This window comes from Etheostoma spectabile, unplaced genomic scaffold, assembly GCF_008692095.1.
Source record: "Etheostoma spectabile isolate EspeVRDwgs_2016 unplaced genomic scaffold, UIUC_Espe_1.0 scaffold00018856, whole genome shotgun sequence".
In the NCBI taxonomy this organism is placed as follows: Eukaryota; Metazoa; Chordata; class Actinopteri; order Perciformes; family Percidae; genus Etheostoma; species Etheostoma spectabile.
The window spans coordinates 212,271-230,460 of NW_022604521.1; the positions used below are offsets into that span (position 1 = coordinate 212,271).

Here is an 18,190-nt window from a genome sequence, read left to right on the forward strand (position 1 = left end):
TGACTCTACACCACCTTCTGTACACCGCCTGTATATTACTGTCTGTACAGCTCTATATTTCCTGACCTGCCTATGCACCACCTGGGCTTCCTATATCACATTGCACTTTTCTGCTTTTTTGCACTTTGCACTGCATTTATTGTCTTTGTACTTGTACTCTGCACAAATACACAATGAAGTATAATCTAATCTAATTATTCTGGCAAATTAAAAGTCGCCTACATCAGCAGCCAGGGCTGACGGCGCAGTATTGGGAAATAGTGTTACTAGTTTTACTATATCTTAATAAAACAACACTGGTTCTGAGAAGCTTAGCTCTTTTATGAAGTACAGTCTGAAATAAAACTAGTACGGATCACTGGCGTCACCAAAGAATATTGAGTACAAGTTATTATTCCAGTCTGTGATTATCCATCAACATCCATTCCTTTAATTTTATTCTAAATAATTCCTAATTTCTGCTTTTCTAACTCAAACATTAGGTATAATTTCCTATAAATGAGGTTTATTGACAGACCTCACAGCTCACTCTGCTGGCTCACTCTTTCATTTCTGGATTTCTTTTATGAATAGTATATTACAGTACTGCTGCTGTGTTCAGGGACAAAATAAAGATCATCATAATGTCATTTAATTGGCATTAAAGGAACTGCTCTAAGCTGGTTTAAGTCTTATTTATCAGATCGATCTCAGTTTGTTCATGTCACCCTGGCCTCCACCACCTGGGAGGAATCTTTCAGTTATCTTTGATCAGGACATGTCCTTTAATTCCCACATGAAGCAAATTTCAAGGATCGCCTTTTTCACCCACGTAATATTGCAAAAATCAGGAATATCCTGTCTAAAAATTATGCAGAAAAACTAGTCCATGCATTTGTTACTTCTAGGCTGGATTACTGCAATTCTTTGTTATCAGGCTGCTCGAAAAAGTCCATAAAGACTCTACAGCTGATCCAGAATGCTGCAGCACGTGTTCTGACAGGAACCAGGAAAAGAGATCACGTTTCTCCTGTTTTAGCTTCTCTGCATTGGCTTCCTGTAAAATCTAGAATAGAATTTAAAATCCTTCTTCTCACCTACAAAGCTCTTCATGTTCAGGCACCATCTTATCTTAAAGAGCTTATAGTACCTTATTACCCCACCAGAGCACTACGCTTCCAGAATGCAGGGTTACTGGTGGTTCCTAGAGTCTCTAAAAGTAGAACGGGAGCCAGAGCATTCAGCTATCAGGCTCCTCTCCTGTGGAACCAGGTTCCAGTTTGGGTTCGGGAGGCAGACACCTCCCGAACATTTAAGAGTAGGCTTAAGACTTTCCTTTTTGATAAAGCTTATAGTTAGGGCATAGAACTGAATATTGTTAGGGAGTGAGGAGCCGCAGCGTCCGCCTAACCTGGCCCACCTGCTTCTCGTCATAGTTGTCAGATTTATCTATCATATAATCAAGCATATAATAAAACTAAAGGGAGACTTGGCATACAGCCCGATCTGGTTGGGGAGAGTTCTAGCCCGACCAGGCTCCTCTCTTTACCCTGTCTCTCTTGGTTTTGCTGTAATAGTTTTAGACAGCTGGGGACTTCCTTTGATACACTGAGCTCCTCTCTCCTTTATCTTCATATCCTCTATCTTCCTATCTTTTCATTTATGTGCATCCATGTCCCAGAAATGCTTGTTACTAACCTAGCTCTGGGGAGTTACTCCCTGCAGTCCTTATGTTCTTTTTTCCCCAGCATGTTCCCTCGGATCAGGGAGGCTCCAAAATCATGGTAGCAGCTCTCGCCATGGTCCCGCTACACGTTCTGCGGTGCCATGTTCATCTGCTACACTCTGCGGTGCCCAGCTGCGTCCTGCTGTGCCTTGTAATGCCGCACAGTGCCCTGCTATGCCATGAACTACTACAAAGAACTGCTACAAACTACTATTTTTTTCTATTTTTGTTATTTCCAATAACCCCAACCGGCCCGTCAGACACCGCCTACCAAGAGCCTGGGTCTGACCGAGGTTTCTGCCTAAAAGGAAGTTTTTCCTCGCCACTGTCGCACTGTTGCTGCTCTGGAGGAAACTACTTGAACTGTTGGGTCCTTGCAAATTCTGGAGTGTGGTCTAGACCTACTCTATCTGTAAAGTGTCTCGAGATAACTCTTGTTATGAATTGATACTATAAATAAATTGAATTGAATTGAAATTGAATAGTATAGTATGACAAAAATTCATAAAATGTCATAAAAAGTCATAGTTTAGTATGTTGAAAAATGTCATAAGAAGTCATAGTATAATATGTCGAAAATTCATACAATTCATAGTATAGTATGTCAAAATATTTATAAAAAGTCATAGTATAGTATGTCAAAAAATACATAAAAGTCATAGTATAGTATGACAAAAATTCATAAAATGTCATAAAAAGTCATAGTATAGTATGTCAAAATTCATAAAAAGTCGTAGTATAACAAGTCAAAAAATCGTACAAAAATCATAGTTTAGTATGACAAAAAAATCGTAAAAAACTCATAGTATATAATGTCAAAAAAACATAAAAGTCAGTATAGTATGACAAAAATTCATAAAATGTCATAAAAAGTCATAGTATACTATGTAAAAAATACATAAAAAGTCAAAAAATCATAAACAGTCATAGTATACTATGTCAAAAAATTCATAAAAGGTATAGGATAGTATGTTGAAAAAATCATAAAAAGTCAAAAAAGTCATAAAAAGTCATAGTATAACATGTATAAAATTCATAAAAGTCATAGTTTAGTATGACAAAAAAATCATGAAAGTCATACTATAGTATGTCAAAAAATTCATAAAACTCATAGTATAGTATGTCAAAAATTCATAAAAAGTCATAGTATAGTATGTCAAAAAATTCTAAAATAGTCATATTATAATAAGTCGAAAATTTGTAAAAGTCATAGTATAGTATGACAAATATTCATAAAATGTCATAAAAAGTCATAGTGTAGTATGTCGAAATATTCATAAAAAGTCATATTATAGTATGTTGAAATATTCATAAACGTCATAGTATAGTATGATAAAAAAATTATAAAAAGTCATAGTATAGTATGTAGAAAATTCATAAGTCATAGTATACTATGTCAAAAATTCATAAAAAGTCATAAAAAGTCATAAAAAGTCATAGCATGTCAAGATTTTTTTTAAAAGTCCTAAAAAGTTATAGTATGTCGAAATATTCATAAAAGTCATTGTTGAGTATGTCGAAACATTCATAAAAGTCATTTTTTAGTATGTTGAAAAAAACATAAAAAGTCATACTGTAGTATGTCGAAATTGTCATGGTCTGAGCAGACCAAGATTTTATTTCTGTTTCTTTACACACGTTTGGATATAATTGGCTATGCTACAGCGCCATCTACTGACGGTAGTAGGTATTGAGAATGGACTGCTGGGTAATTTGAACGGTATATTTCCTGTTTACCGTGCTGACACACGAGAGTAGTCACCGACAAGACTGTTTGTTCTGCTGTCTCCGGACAAGTTATTATTTGCAGTTGTTTAATGTTTTTACACCCACACGAAGGCAATGCCCGTAAGTACAACAGTCATATTCAAAGGTTTATGAAATGTATAAGCAGTTTGTTCTTGGCAGTAACGGTGTTTGTTGCATGTGCGGTGCTAGCAAGTTTGTTTGTAGCATATACGAGGAGACAAAATGGACTAAAAGTAGTTTTATGTTTGTTCAGTTTTACAGCATAAATAAAGGAAAGGAGAGAAGGAATGAAGATCTCTTGCATCCACGTTCTTTGTTCGTCCTAGCTTGATGGTTGTAAGCTTGCTGGATAGCTGAGTAGCGCTACATTTAGTGAGGCCAGTACAGAAATATTTATAAAAATGTATAGTATAGTTGTCAAAAAATTCATAAAAAGTCATAAAAAGTCATAGTATAGTATGCCGAAATATTCCTAAAAAGTCGTAGTGTAGTATGTCATAACAAGTCCAAATTTGTAGTTCTTGTTGTTAACCAAGAAGAATCTAAAGTCCTCTGGAGAATGCGGGCATTGATCCCGCTACCTCTCGCATGCTAAGCAAGCGCTCTACCATTTGAGCTAATTCCCCTTTTCAAAAAAAGTCATAGTGTAATATCTCAAAAATTCAAAAAAAGTCATGGTATGGTATGTCAAAAGAATTCATAAAAGTCTTAGCATAGTATGACAAAAATTCATAAAATGTCATAAAAAGTCATAGTATAGTATGTCGAAAGAATTCATAAAACGTCATAGTATAATATGTCAAAAGAATTCATAAAGGTCATAGTATATTATGACAAAAAATCATAAAATGTCATTAAAAAGTCATAGTATAGTATGCCGAAATATTCCTAAAAAGTCGTAGTGTAGTATGTCGTAACAATTCCAGATTTATAGTTGTTGTTGTAAACCAAGAAGAATCTAAAGTCCTCTGGAGAATGCGGGCGTTGATCCCGCTACCTCTCGCATGCTAAGCAAGCGCTCTACCATTTGAGCTAATTCCCCTTTTCAAAAAAGTCATAGTGTAGTATATCAAATTTCATAAAAAGTCATGGTATGGCATGTCAAAAAAATTCATAGTATCGTATGTCAAAAAATTCATAAAAGTCTTAGTATAGTATAACAAAAATTCATAAAATGTCATAAAAAGTCATAGTATAGTATGCCGAAATATTCCTAAAAAGTCTATAACTTGTACAGTTGACAAAATACATGCATTTTTTCACAGAAAGTCCAGACGCTTTTGCCCTCATGACATTTACTTATAATAATGACATGTATTGATATTACAACCACAGCAATGCTACACAAACATTTTTGTTGTCTAAAACAGTTCTCCTGTATGCAAAAATAAACATAATAAACATTATAACTCAAATAAAGCATATACTATGTACATTTCTTCAAATAAAAAAAAATAAAAAGAAATAAGGCCCAAATATATCCCAAATCTCAAACCACTGGGGCCATTTTCCTCTATAAAACGGTAGATATCTATCTTGTTCTGCTATAGCATCTTATATCGCATACTAGACTACTGTGACCATAGTGTGACTAGGAAGATTGACCTCTTTAGGACTCCATACTCTTTGGGTGACGTTGTCTCCCATACATGGGCATATTACTACCTTTTCTTCCGTAAACAGAGGGCAGACAGGGAGCCGAGAGCAAGTGGCATAAATAAGCAAAAACGCGATGAATTATGGACATAAAGTGGTTTGGATTTAATGCTCAACGACCCCGAAAAAGGCTGGAAATTCCAGGCTGGATAGAAAATCAACTGTAGAGGCTAGAAAGACCCGGAAGAGACCTCCTTAACAGCTAACTTGTTAGCTTTTAGCTACAACTTTTGGTAAGTTTCTATCTTTTATGGTTATTAAATGATTAAACTATGAATCAGAGGTGCTGTTTTTGCTCGTGGGCAAGTCTCTCGGGTTCAGAGGGTTGGCCATTTAGACTGTAAACAGTATGTTGGTCACCTGGTCGTTAATGTAATAGGAAGGAGCTCGAAATTTGACATTATTGACTGGAAGTGATAGGCTTTGAGTTACATGGGGGATACACACTTTGCATTCAGTCTCATAATCACCATAAAATTAGGTATCACTGAAATATGAACTTGTGTTGCTGCAGTCAGAGTATACAGTGCTCATCCTGAATGGGCCAGTATAGTTGATCAGAATTGCTTGTTGAATGGTCTCTTAGCTTTGGAACCCCCCTTTCTCCACAGCTTTCAATTGTCAGATATGGGTGGGGGAGTGGACACTGTGTCTAACCCTTTCTGTGTAAAAAAACAACTAAAGAAGTCTCTTGGATGAGAGACAAAACATCTGTGGAGAACCTTTTACCAAGTCAAGTTGCCCTCGGCCTAAGTGTGCACTTTTGGGGTAATCGCATAAATCAGGAACCAAAACGGACACATCTGGACTCAATGTGGGCATTGTACGGCAATTTTGACACGTTCAGACCATGAAGACAGTTATCAGTTTATTTACCATCTGGCAGGTATACTTGTGGACTCAGTTGGACATTTTGAAGATAATTGCACAATGTTGACCCAATTGTCAGTCTATTTCCCATCTGGCAGGGACATTTCTGGATTAAGGTGGACATTGTGGACAGAAACATTGGTGGATCTTGATTCCCACCATAGGATTTAACCTGTATTGCACATTGCCTTCACATCCCGTGCAATGTATTGCCATTGTCAAGCACATTGCCACCCATTTTAAATGTCATTGCCATGACATTTAAGTTGGCTAATAATTGCTTTGTTGTTATTGTTGTGTGCCTTTAATTTCACACATGTGGATATTATGAAAGAAGCAAACCCTTGCAACCCTTTTAAAGGTTCCATGGTGTAACGGTTAGCACTCTGGACTCTGAATCCAGCGATCTGAGTTCAAATCTCGGTGGAACCTGTTTATGAGTTGTATGTATTCATTAGCTGAAGTTACGTGTAATGTCTTGTTTGTGTTGTAGTATGGAACCACTGTCCTGTCTTTTATGTATTAGAAAAACTTTTTGCCGCCTGTCTTGGCAGGACTCCCTGGAAGAAGAGTTACTGTAGCTCAATGGGATTGTTCCTGGTTAAAAAAAGGTTAAATAAAAATAAAATGGATTTGTAATATGTCCAAACATTCCTCTCTTCATTACCGACATACTGGAAGTCGGCCATGTTTAATTGGATGCTCTCCAGTTATTGTTGTTTGGTAGATTAACATTATATTTTCCTACTTTTTTCATTTCATTTCATTTCAAATTCTTTGTCTGACATTTTTTATTCCCTGTTTGTATTTTCTGTGACTGCATGTGGTTTTAAATCTGTTGGAGTTTCTTCAGACTATTCTTCAGGCCTGTATTAAATCAGAGCTGTAGTTAGGAAATCTAAGTTATATGTGTTTCATGATCGTACTTTTGTTTTTGAATGGTAGATGAACAACTGTGCTCGAATTTGTAATCAAAAACATGAACTTTCCATTTGGACAAACTGTTTGGATCCCTTGAGGTATTTCCGTGTAGTCTTTGGTCTTGGACAGTTACCTTGCAATCTAAAACTGTATATCCTATTGTCTCTGGAACAATAGTTGGCAGTTGGAGGATTAATGGTTCTTTACAGTGAATATGCAAAAGAAGATGTTCACAAATTCAGTCCAGGTAAATGCTCAGCCCATATTCACACAGACCTAAACCTACTCACTTAATGCTGGTTACAATATTCTAAAATCAACAATGCCAGAGAAAAATGACAAAGAGTGATAACATTTTTTAGTATGTAAGTATTGGCTTTTCCCTTGCAAACATTTTGTTCCAACAACATTAACAAGCATACCGTTAGTTACGTTCTTTGTGTTTGTAACGACTTGGGGAAGTGCTATTTGCAGGTAGTGTGGCCGAGCGGTCTAAGGTGCTGGATTAAGGCTCCAGTCTCTCTAGAGGCGTGGGTTCAAATCCCACCACTGCCACTTGCTGAAATGTTACATACATTGGCACACTCCTTGCTGAGGATTGTCTAAATTTGACTTTCCAGCACCTTGGAGTAGAGTTTACCAAGGAGCCTGAGCAGTGTGATACTCCTGTAATGGGCAGATGCCATTCTTCTTGAAGAGGGGAGCAACCACCCTGGTCTGCCACTCCTTAGGCACTGCCACAGACCTCCACGCAATGTTGAAGAGGTGTCAACCAAGACAGCCTCTCCTTACAATATTTCTCAATGGATTTAATCAATCCCTGGGGCTTTGCCACTGTGGAGTTCTTTAAACAGTAAAACTAAGGGTATTTTACTACTGTAAAACTAAGTTACAGTAAGGGTATTATACTGTAAAAAAAAACATGTACAGTTATGATACTGTAATTAGGAAGTTACAGCACGTTGCCAGTAAGTTAACGCAAATTTACAAAAAAAAGTCTAACAGTGTTCAGACAAACCTCATTGACTTTCTTTCTTGTAAAAAACACAACTTTCTGGACTTTCTTTACAACATAGTTTATAATTGTCCCTTGCTTCCAAATTCCCATTTTTCATGGCTGAATTTCAACTAGCACTGACTCTGCAGAGAGAACCAATCAGAGCTGATCAGCAACAGCTGTGCTACCTGCATGATGGGTTTTAACCTGGCATGTAGCACAGGAACCAGTTTCTTTTGGTGACTGGAGTGATGGCAGCTGTTTGGGCCTTTGTTGTTTGTGTGCTGACTGTTTGGATTAACAAAGGTTGTTACATTTCCTCTGTTTGAAGCTTGTATTCAAATATGTAGTGGAGTATAACAAATGTAAAGAGTAGAGTAAATTACTTGATTACTGAAATAAAATTTAGCTGTAACAAGTCCATGATATGTGTCGTCAAACAGCAGAAATATTTGATTAGACTTAGACTTAGACTTAGACTTCTCTTTATTGATCCTTTTGGGATGACTCCCGCAAGGAAATTGAAAATTCCAGCACCAGTTTTAGCAAGAAAGAACAAATTAAAAAATAGATTAAAAAAGAAAAGAAAAGACAGTATAAAGACAACAAAATAACAATAATGATAATAACAACGATAAGAACATTTGTCAAATAAAACAAACAAAAGACCATAAATTATTATTAAAGTGTCAGTGTTGAGTCCAGTATTGAAGTGATAAAGTGATAAAGTGACCAGGTGTGCGTGTATGTATGTATGTATGTGTACTGTGTGTATGTATGTATGTATGTGTACTGTGTATGCATGTATGCATGTATGTATATATGTATGTATATATGTATATATGTATGTATGTATGTATGTATTGTCCTCTGCCCTATTTCCTCCTCCCCCCTAGTGAGGAGTTGTAGAGTCTGATGGCATGAGGGACAAAGGAGTCCTTGAGTCTGTTGGTCCGGCACTTGGGAAGGAGCAGCCTTCCACTGAACCGGCTCCTCTGGGTGCTGATGACGGTGTGCAGGGGGTGGCTGGAATTTTCAGTAATAGCCAGCAGTTTGTCCAATGTCCTCCTCTCTGCCACCGTCACCAGTGAGTCCAGCTTCATGCCGACCACAGAGCCGGCCCGCCTGATCAGTTTGTCCAGCCTGTGGGTGTCCTTCTTTGATATGCTGCCCCCCCAGCATACCACAGTGTAGAAGAGGACACTGGTGACCACAGACTGGTAGAACATCCACAGCAGTTTGCTGCAGATGTTAAAGGAGCGCAGCCTCCTCAGGAAGTACAGCCGGCTCTGTGTCTTCCTGTACAGGTGGCTGCTGTTTGTTGTCCAGTCCAGTTTGTTGTCCAGCCACAGCCCGAGGTATTTGTATGATTGGACTGCCTCCACCTCAACTCCCTCCAACAGGACTGGTTGCGGTTTTGGTCTGGACCTCCCAAAATCAACGACCAGCTCCTTTGTTTTAGAGGTGTTGAGCTGTAGGCAGTTAGTGCGACACCAGAGAGCAAAGTCCCCCACCAGACTCCGATACTCCTCCTCCCTGTCACCGCTGATACACCCAACGATGGCTGTGTCATCTGCGTACTTCTGTATGTGACACAGCTCCGAGTTGTAACAGAAGTCCGAGGTGTACAGGGTGAAGAGAAGAGGGGCCAGCACTGTGCCCTGGGGGGCTCCAGTGCTGCTGACCACAGTGTCAGACATGATGTCCTTCAGCCTGACGTACTGTGGCCTGTCGGTGAGGTAGTCTCTGATCCAGTCTACCAGATAGACTTAGACTTAGACTTAGACTTAGACTTAGACTTAGCTTTATTAATCCCTTTGGGATGACTCCTGCAAGGAAATTAAAGTGACCAGCATCCGATACAGCATATGAAGGAGAAAAAATAAGAATACAATAAACACAAAGTAATACAATGATGCACAGGACAACACACAGAACATGTGGTTACATGAAGGGATTATTTGAGGTGACTGGGGTGAGGGGTGAAGAAACACAAAAAGAAGGTCCCCGAGGCAGTCAGTTTGGAGTGGGGTAGGGATAGGGACGGGGTGTGTATGTGAGTATGTGTGTGTGTGTGTGTGTGTGTGTGTGTGTGTGTGAGTGATAAGGTGTGAGGCCGCAGACTGTCTGTGTTGTTGTTACAGAGAGTTCAGTTCAGTTTGGCCTTGACCTTGGGAGAGATAAAGACAGCACAGGAGGAGAGGCCAGCTGCAGGTTGTTTTCCCGAACGGGTGAAGGGGTGTGGGGGGGGGGGGCAGTCAGTTTAAATCCAATTTAGGTCGATTCGGTGGTGTTTGTCCGAATCTGTGTCCATCAAATTCTCTCATCCTCAGCGTCATCCGTGCATCCAATTCATGTATTGTTTTCGACAGTTCCCCTATCTTCATTGTCAGTCCGGCGGTTGCACGAAGCAGGTCCACCGACTGAGCCCCGATGGCATCCATCCATCTCTGCGCTTCCACAGCCCGGTCTGAGATGTTATAAGACAGTTCACCGGTCTGATCAGCCCTCTGATGTAAAACCTTCAGCTCCTCGTCCAATACATTCAACCCTTTTTTAATTCCCCAGACAGCATTGAGGCAAATTTAGTGGCTGCTGCCCTACCAATTTCACGATGATTCAGGAAGATTCCAAGTCCCATGGCTTGAAAACCTCCCAGCAAATTCCAATTATCCACAAATCTTCTACAGCTCTCACGTTCAGAACATCCAAGCAGACCGCTCGCCAATTCTCCCAAGAATCGCGAGCGTAGCCCGCAGCGTATGTTCCACCCGGTGAAGCGCACTTGGGTGAGAAAAACTTCCAATAGCGCTGAGTGACCGCATGATCAATTCCATTTCGAAAGTTTCCCAGGAAAACAGCAGGCAGGTGGGAGAGAGAAAGAAAGTCTCCACACAACAAAGTAGACAAAAATAGGAGATAGTAGGGGAGAGGAGGAGAGAGACTGCACTCGAGGAAGTAAAAAAGAGCTAGAAAACCGGAGAGCTACTGGAGAGGCAGCCGTCTTCCACAGCGCCTACATGATGACCATGATAGGGGTCCAATCCCATCCTGATCAGTTTGTCCTGGAGTATAGGGGGCCGGATGGTATTAAAGGCACTGGAGAAGTCCAAGAAGAGGACCCTCACTGTGCCATTCCCCTATCCAGATGGAGTGGACCCGGTGTAACAGGTAGAGGATGGCGTCCTCCACACCAACATCTGGCTGGTACGCAAACTGCAGAAGGTCCTGGGCGTGCTGTACCTGGGGTCTGAGGAGGCTGAGGAAGAGCCGCTCCAACGTCTTCATCAGGTGTGAAGTGAGCGCCACCGGTCGGAAGTCATTCAGCTTGCTGGGCCTGTTCTTCTTGGGAACCGGAACGATGCAGGATGTCTTCCAAAGGGTGGGCACTCTCCCTAGCTGCAGGCTAAGGTTGAAGATCCGTTGGAGCGGCTCCCCCAGTTCTGCTGCGCAGTCTTCAGCAGTCTCGGACACACTTTATCCGGGCCTGCTGCTTTCCTGGGCCGGAGCTTCCTCAGCTGCTCTCTGACCTGGTCCGTGGTGATGTGGGGCGGGGATTGTATTGAGGAGGAGGAGGGGGGTATTATTGTGGTGCTGGGGGGGAGGTGTGTAGACTGGGATGTGGTGGTGTCAGGGGGGAGGTGTGTGGAGGGAAGGGAACATTGCTGGGGTGAGGGTGGGGGCAGGGGGGGCAAGGGCTGGTTAAACCTGTTGAAAAAGTTATTCAGCTCCTTGGCCCTCTCCATTGTCCCCCCTGTTGTTCTGGTCTTTGTGTTGTGACCTGTGATGGTCCTCACACCTTCCCAGACCTCCCTCATGTTGTTTTCCCTTAGCTTCTGCTCCACCTTCCTCCTGTAGCTGTCCTTAGCTTCCCTCACACAATGTTTCACCTCCCGCTGTGCTGCCTTCATGGCTTCCCTGTCCCTGGTCCTGAAGGCAGCCTTCTTCTTGTTGAGGACAGCCTTGACCTCCTGTGTTACCCATGGCTTGTTGTTAGGGTAACATCGGACGGTCTTGATAGGGGAGACCACGTCTGCACAAAAGTTCAGGTAGTCCGTCAGACAGTGTGTCATCCCCTCTATGTCCTCACCATGCGGGTCGATCAGCACATCCCAGTCTGTGGTGTTGAAACAGTCTCTCAGGGCACTTTCCATCTCAGGGGACCACCTCCTGCTGTTGCGAGTTGTCACCGGCTGTTTTTGGACCAGGGGGGTGTACAGTGGCTGTAGATGAACCAGGTTGTGATCAGACTTCCCCAGTGGGGGAGGGAGTCGCTCTGTATGCATCCCTCACATTAGCATACAGGAGATCAATTGTCCTGTTGTTTCTGGTCGGACAGTCTACAACCTGGTGAAAAACAGCCAAAGTAGAGTCCAAAGTAGCATGGTTAAAGTCCCCAGAGATGATCATGAAGGCCTCAGGGTGCTGTGTCTGCAGCGCTGCTGTGACGGAGTGAATCTTCTCACAGGCAGCGGCTGCGTCCGCTCTCGGAGGGATGTAAACACAGAGAGTAACCACATGGCTAAACTCCCTGGGTAAATAATATGGCCGTAAGCTAACGGCTAGCAGCTCGAGGTCCCGGCAACATGAGGCTGTCTTTACGGAGACATGTCCTGGGTTACACCAGCGGTCGTTGACATACATGATGAGTCCCCCACCTTTGCTTTTCCCACTTGCCTGTGTGTCTCTGTCGGCTCTCACGGCAGTGAATCCAAGCAGGTCCACGTTAGCATCTGGTACGAGGTGGTTTAGCCATGTCTCTGTAAAGATGAACAAGCTGGTCTCACGGTAAGTCCGCTGGTTGTTCAGCGCGGACAGCTCGTCGATCTTGTTTGGCAGCGAGTTCACGTTCCCCATGATAACGGAGGGAATCGATGGCTTGTAGCGCCTCCGATTCTCCGCTAGCTCGGCCTTTAGCTTCGCCCCGGCCTTGCAGCCCCTGGGTCTCCTCCTCAGCTCCGTCGGGATAGGGTGCCGTGTCCCGGCGCGTCCCTTTGTGTGCAGAGCCAGCAATTCCTCTCTTGAGTAAGTGAGAAAGCTGGCTCCTGGTTGAATTTTACGATTGGAAATATCCATAGGATATATAGAAACACACTATCTTCGCAAGAAGAGTTAAAAAGAGATACAAAAAAGAGGTTTAAATAAGTAAAAAGAGCTAAAAACTGGAGAGCTACTGGAGAGCTACTGGAGAGGCAGCCGTCTGCCACAGCGCCAAGTAGATGAACAGTTTAACAGATTAACAGCAGTTGTATTGTCCTTAGGCTTGAGTTTGCCAGTTGGCGGCACAAATGAAAGACATGAGGACGAGCTGCAGAGGAGAACGATTAGAGGTAAGAACGTTGGTGACAGAATCTTTCAAGAGCTACTTACGGACACTAACTGAATTTATTTTGTATTACAGATGTGTCTTCCAATGATATCTCCATGAAGAGGGCCTTTGCACTTCTCCAGTCAATGGAGTCCAAGTTGATGCAAGCCGCTAAAGAAGGTGAGCAGGTTCTATGAAACCCTATTGGGGAAAATGCTGCAATTGTATTTACAGCTGAGGTTCTTTGAGGCACACTGTAGTAAATTAAGGTTAAGTTGTCTGGCTTTTTGGATTGGGGATTCCAACCCATGTTTGATTTAAGCTATTTTGACCATACAATGTGGGTATAAAGCTGGCTTCTCAAATTATTCAGACATTTATAGTCAGTCAGCCAACTTAAGGTAAGGTAGCTCTGTAGGGATTGTGGAAGTTCCCAAAAAAAGTAAATGCAGCACATGAACACAACTGCTGTGCTAGCTAAATCTAAATACAGATTCTGTAATGTAACAAACTCCACTGGCCTAATTACCAATTAAATGTTTTGGAGAGGTCAAGTCTTAAAAGGAAGTCTAAATACTTGCTTTATTGAATCAAAAACAAAGAAGCCTTCATGGTAAATTCTTTACAGTATTGATGTCAAGGGTAGTTGGGACTTAATGATTTCTACATATTATTTTTCAGCACAACTGGAAACCAATGAAGTGGAAGCTCAGGCAGCTATTCAAAAACTTGCAGATGTTCAATTGCCCCTGAACGGACCAAAACTGCTCAAAACCAACCAGACGCTGGGCGACCAGGCTGCCAACCAGACGCGCCTTTGACATGTTTCAGCATGTATCTATTTATATCTGTGGTGATATTAAACTGAACTGATTTTACCGTACTTCTCGGATTAATTCTATGCAATGAATGATTTCATCTGCCAGGAAGCACAATGGTTTCCCTTTGCCATTACTTTATGCATGCCTCCAAACTAAAACAATTGCAGGAAAAGGTGATCACTTTGGGATCAACACTGTTGCAGTTTAGATGAACTAAAACAGTCAGCATGGCAAGTACCCACTAGTAGGCTTGAGTCTTTTTTTAGTTTAAAACTTGTTTTTCATTTTTGTCTTGGGGTCAAATTTGACTTAAGTTTCTTTATCAGAAATGAGTTTCTATTAACCAAAAATAACATGGGTGGTTATCAATGATCTTTGCTAGTAAAATTACTGATTTCATTGAATTTTAGGGCTTTAAATACATAGTGTTTGGTTTTCCTAGGTCAATTTTGACCTGGTGGTCCAATAGAGCGCTATTGTGCTTTACAGAAGATGAGCACATGTAAAGACCCACTAAAACACCTGCACACATACACGGCCCACCACAAATACACAATCATACAACCAGCAGCTGCAAACTACCTCATGTAATGGTAACATTGAGCTTTCCAACACATGGAAGTGCACAGTACCAGAGACCTGCAAAAGATCACATTGTGCACTCAGCCTAAACATGCGCGCACACACACCTGGGGAAATGGTTATATATTGTACTTTTCAGCAGACGGAGACATTAGTCCGTCCAGAATTTTTGGGCCTTTTTTTTTTTTTGTGAGAATTGCAGTCCAAAATGCCAGATTTTTTTCGCGGGAGCTTTTGTATAGCTTTTTTGTCTTGCAATAAAAGTTGCAATGTCTTTTTTACGTTTAAAAATAACTTTACTCTAGGCTAAGTTTTTGTACTAACCTTCTGAAAAAGGCTCAGGATGCTGCAAATGTTGGCGTAATAAGAAACTGGCTGGAGGATTTAAGACAATTTGTTGAATTAATCAAATTTGAACATATGTGTCTGTGGCTTGTTTATCTTTACGTTAATTCCTCACCTGGCCTCGGACACATTCCTATGGTTTGATAAAGTATTTGTTAGCCTTTAACGTATCATTGCACTTACAATGAGTGAAGCTGTTCTCAGTTTAGGTCATCCTGTACGCCTCTTCTCCAGTTTTTCCTGCATCCCTCATGTGTCACATACTGAGACAAGACTGGCGCGTGGGACTGCTGGGATTTGTTGAAGTCGCGGAAGATTCCGGTTCTTGGTCAAATTTACAGAAAAGTTCCAGTGATTGGTCAAAATTGGGGGTCGCACCAAAGTCACGGTGATTGGTTGAATTTGTGTGAATTGTACAATTACGACATTGCGAAATGCTGGAGGGACTGACACACACAGTTATGTTCAGATTAATAGTGAATAAAACAGTGAATAATGCTCAAAATCATCCTTAGAATAACTTTTAATTCCATAACATAAATACAATGGGAAGGCTGCACATTCAATTCCAAATCACACTTATGACCTCAATAGTGTATGTGTGTGAGTGAGACTGTATGTGTGTGTGTTTGTCTGTGTGTGTGTGTATGCGTCTTTGTGTGTCTTTGTATGTGTGTATATATGTTTCTGTGTGTGCTTGTGTGTGTGTACGTGATAATGTATGTGGGTGTGTGTGAGAGTGTATATGTGTGTACGTGTGTGTGTGTGTGTGTGTGTAACATGGTCGCCTGGAAGTCCTCCTGGTGTTCTGACACTGTCGAGATAAACCTCTTTAAACCATATTATTCTGCTTTTTACCCTGCTGCCTTGTGGTTCAAGTTCCAAAAGACGAGCTCCAATAAGCTGCGGGTCTATGCTAATGACGGCTGTATATATATATATATATATATATATATATATATATATATATACATATATACGTGTATGTGTGGGTCCCTTCTAATGACGGCTGGTGTCTTCTACTCAGGAAACCCAGGTGGTGTAGTGCAGGTGTAGTTCTGTCCAGAAGGAGTTATTCCATGCTCTGCTTTACTGAGGAATCTGATGTAGAACTGGATTGGTCTGTGGCCGGGGTGGATCATGGGGGGAGAGCGGGCACACGTGTATTTTGAGGTTTATGCCTCGACGCAGAGACTGGCCCGAGGTCCGGTGCTTTGTGATACCAGTCCCCTGATGGGATTACTGGTAGAGCGGCCATCTTTAATTGGTGCCTGTTCTTGTGTATTTGTCTTTTTATTTAGTTTTTGTTTTATGGACCAGGAGTCTAATAATAAAGGCTAAGTATTGTGTAATCAGCTTCTACAATCATATCAGCACCATCAGGGCCGGCCTGTGGCTTAGGCAGTATAGGCAAATGCTAAGGGCGCAAACCACCAGGGGGCGCCCGGCCTGTGCTGTACCTATAACGTCACCTTAATTAAAAATAAATAAGCCCGACTTCCTTTACCTGCATCTAAATCTCATAATGTCAAAGCGTCCTTAACTGTCTGGTGCCCAGGGGAGGAAAAAAAGAAAAGAAGAGGAGGAAAAACGTGACAAAGACAGAGGTAATGTTACAGTAAAGGTGATGATGATAATGATATTATTTTGCTGTTGCAGAACAATGATCGATAATAGCATTAGCCGTTAGCATGACATAGTTGGCTAATCAATAAATAGCGAGCGCTATCTGTTAGTTTTAACATCGGTTAATGTTATGGAAGGGTTGTTGGAAAATAGTGATTTAAATGCCCCCCCTCTTGCCATCCTCAGGCAAATGTGTATATATTAGATTTATTAAGCAGATATTATAATATTAATTGCATTGACATGGTTATTTTACCTTTTCCCAGGTGGTAATAGTCGTTCAAAGTACTACTAATTTTTCCTACTTATCAGCCTAGCTATTAGCTGTGTTATAGCTCATATTATCTTAAGTGTGTTCATCATGTTAAACTATGTTAGTGTTAAAATGTACATCATTAATGTTACAGCAAAGTTAGCATTCCCACATGCTATAGTATATTATTCTGCAGTTTACCGATCCATTGCATTATTCTAATTAGCATTTCACTGTAATAACAATAAATTACAGTAATAATTTTTCTAATCCAAAATTTATATTGTATATTATAAACAATAGTGTACATCATGCATGCATCTCTTTTTTGTTTATATTATTTAATTTAATTTTACTTTATTCTTGAAATAATGTTTATTATTAGACTGGGGTCACATATTCCTCTTCTGTCTACAGATGCACTGCTGAGGTTTCTCAGTCAAACCCCTGCAAATCATCTCACCTCAGCAGCACAACCCAGCACTGAAGAAGCAGCATCAAGTGCCCCTCCTGTTGCTCCAGTAGACCGGGCTGACTGGCCACATCCGTTAACTGATAAGGTACGAACAGAGTTGGTTTACAGAGGTCCATTTCAAGTAGAAAATAGCTTTACATTCCCTAAAACAAAAGACGGACGAAGGTGTCAGCATGACTATTTTAACAGACTCTTAATCAATGGAGAAAAAGTCAGAAGAAGCTGGCTTATGTACTCTACAAAAGACCATAGCTTGCACTGCTTCTGTTGCAAACATTTCTCTAAAAGAGAGTACAAACTTAACAGGGAAGGACTAAAGGACTGGAAAAATGCAAGTCACTTGCTCAAGGTCCATGAGGATAGCCAGGAGCATAATGCTCACATGGCAACATGGAAGTGTAATAATTTCTATAGGTTATTTATATTGTATTTACGTTAATGTCACTTGTTTAAACTTTTTTGGTAGTATTTTAATTTAATACTTTATATAAGCTATTTATATTGTATTTCAGATATTGAGTTCATTTGTTTTGTTTCTTTAATTATTTTTAAGTTTTTTTAATGTGAATATTGTTTTATGTAAATAAAAAATGTCCAAGACAAATCTTTTTAGTTTCTTGTGAGTATATGTACACTAGCAGACATGCAAGTACTGTACAGTGATGCAAAGGGGCGCCACCTAAAATCTTGCCTAGGGCACCAAATTGTTTAGGGCCGGGCCTGGAGATAACACAATATTTCTCATGAAGGCACATCTGACAACCACATTGTGTCACAACGTCCAATCTTGTGCCTTTGTTATGCAAATACTCTGGAAGTCTACTTATAGAGCAAATGCGTTTCCCTTTTAACCTATTGATTATAAAACACCTGTCTGAGAAT

General features: G+C 40.8%; 2 non-coding genes across 2 annotated transcripts; one reads left to right on the forward strand and one right to left on the reverse strand.

Annotated features, from left to right (window-relative positions):
- Positions 1-4,007: 4,007 nt before the first annotated feature.
- Positions 4,008-4,080, reverse strand: trnaa-agc (transfer RNA alanine (anticodon AGC)). The gene has a single exon. It is a non-coding gene; the product is annotated as a tRNA-Ala (tRNA).
- Positions 4,081-7,374: 3,294 nt separating this feature from the next.
- On the forward strand, positions 7,375-7,456 carry trnal-aag (transfer RNA leucine (anticodon AAG)). The gene has a single exon. It is a non-coding gene; the product is annotated as a tRNA-Leu (tRNA).
- Positions 7,457-18,190: the final 10,734 nt, after the last annotated feature.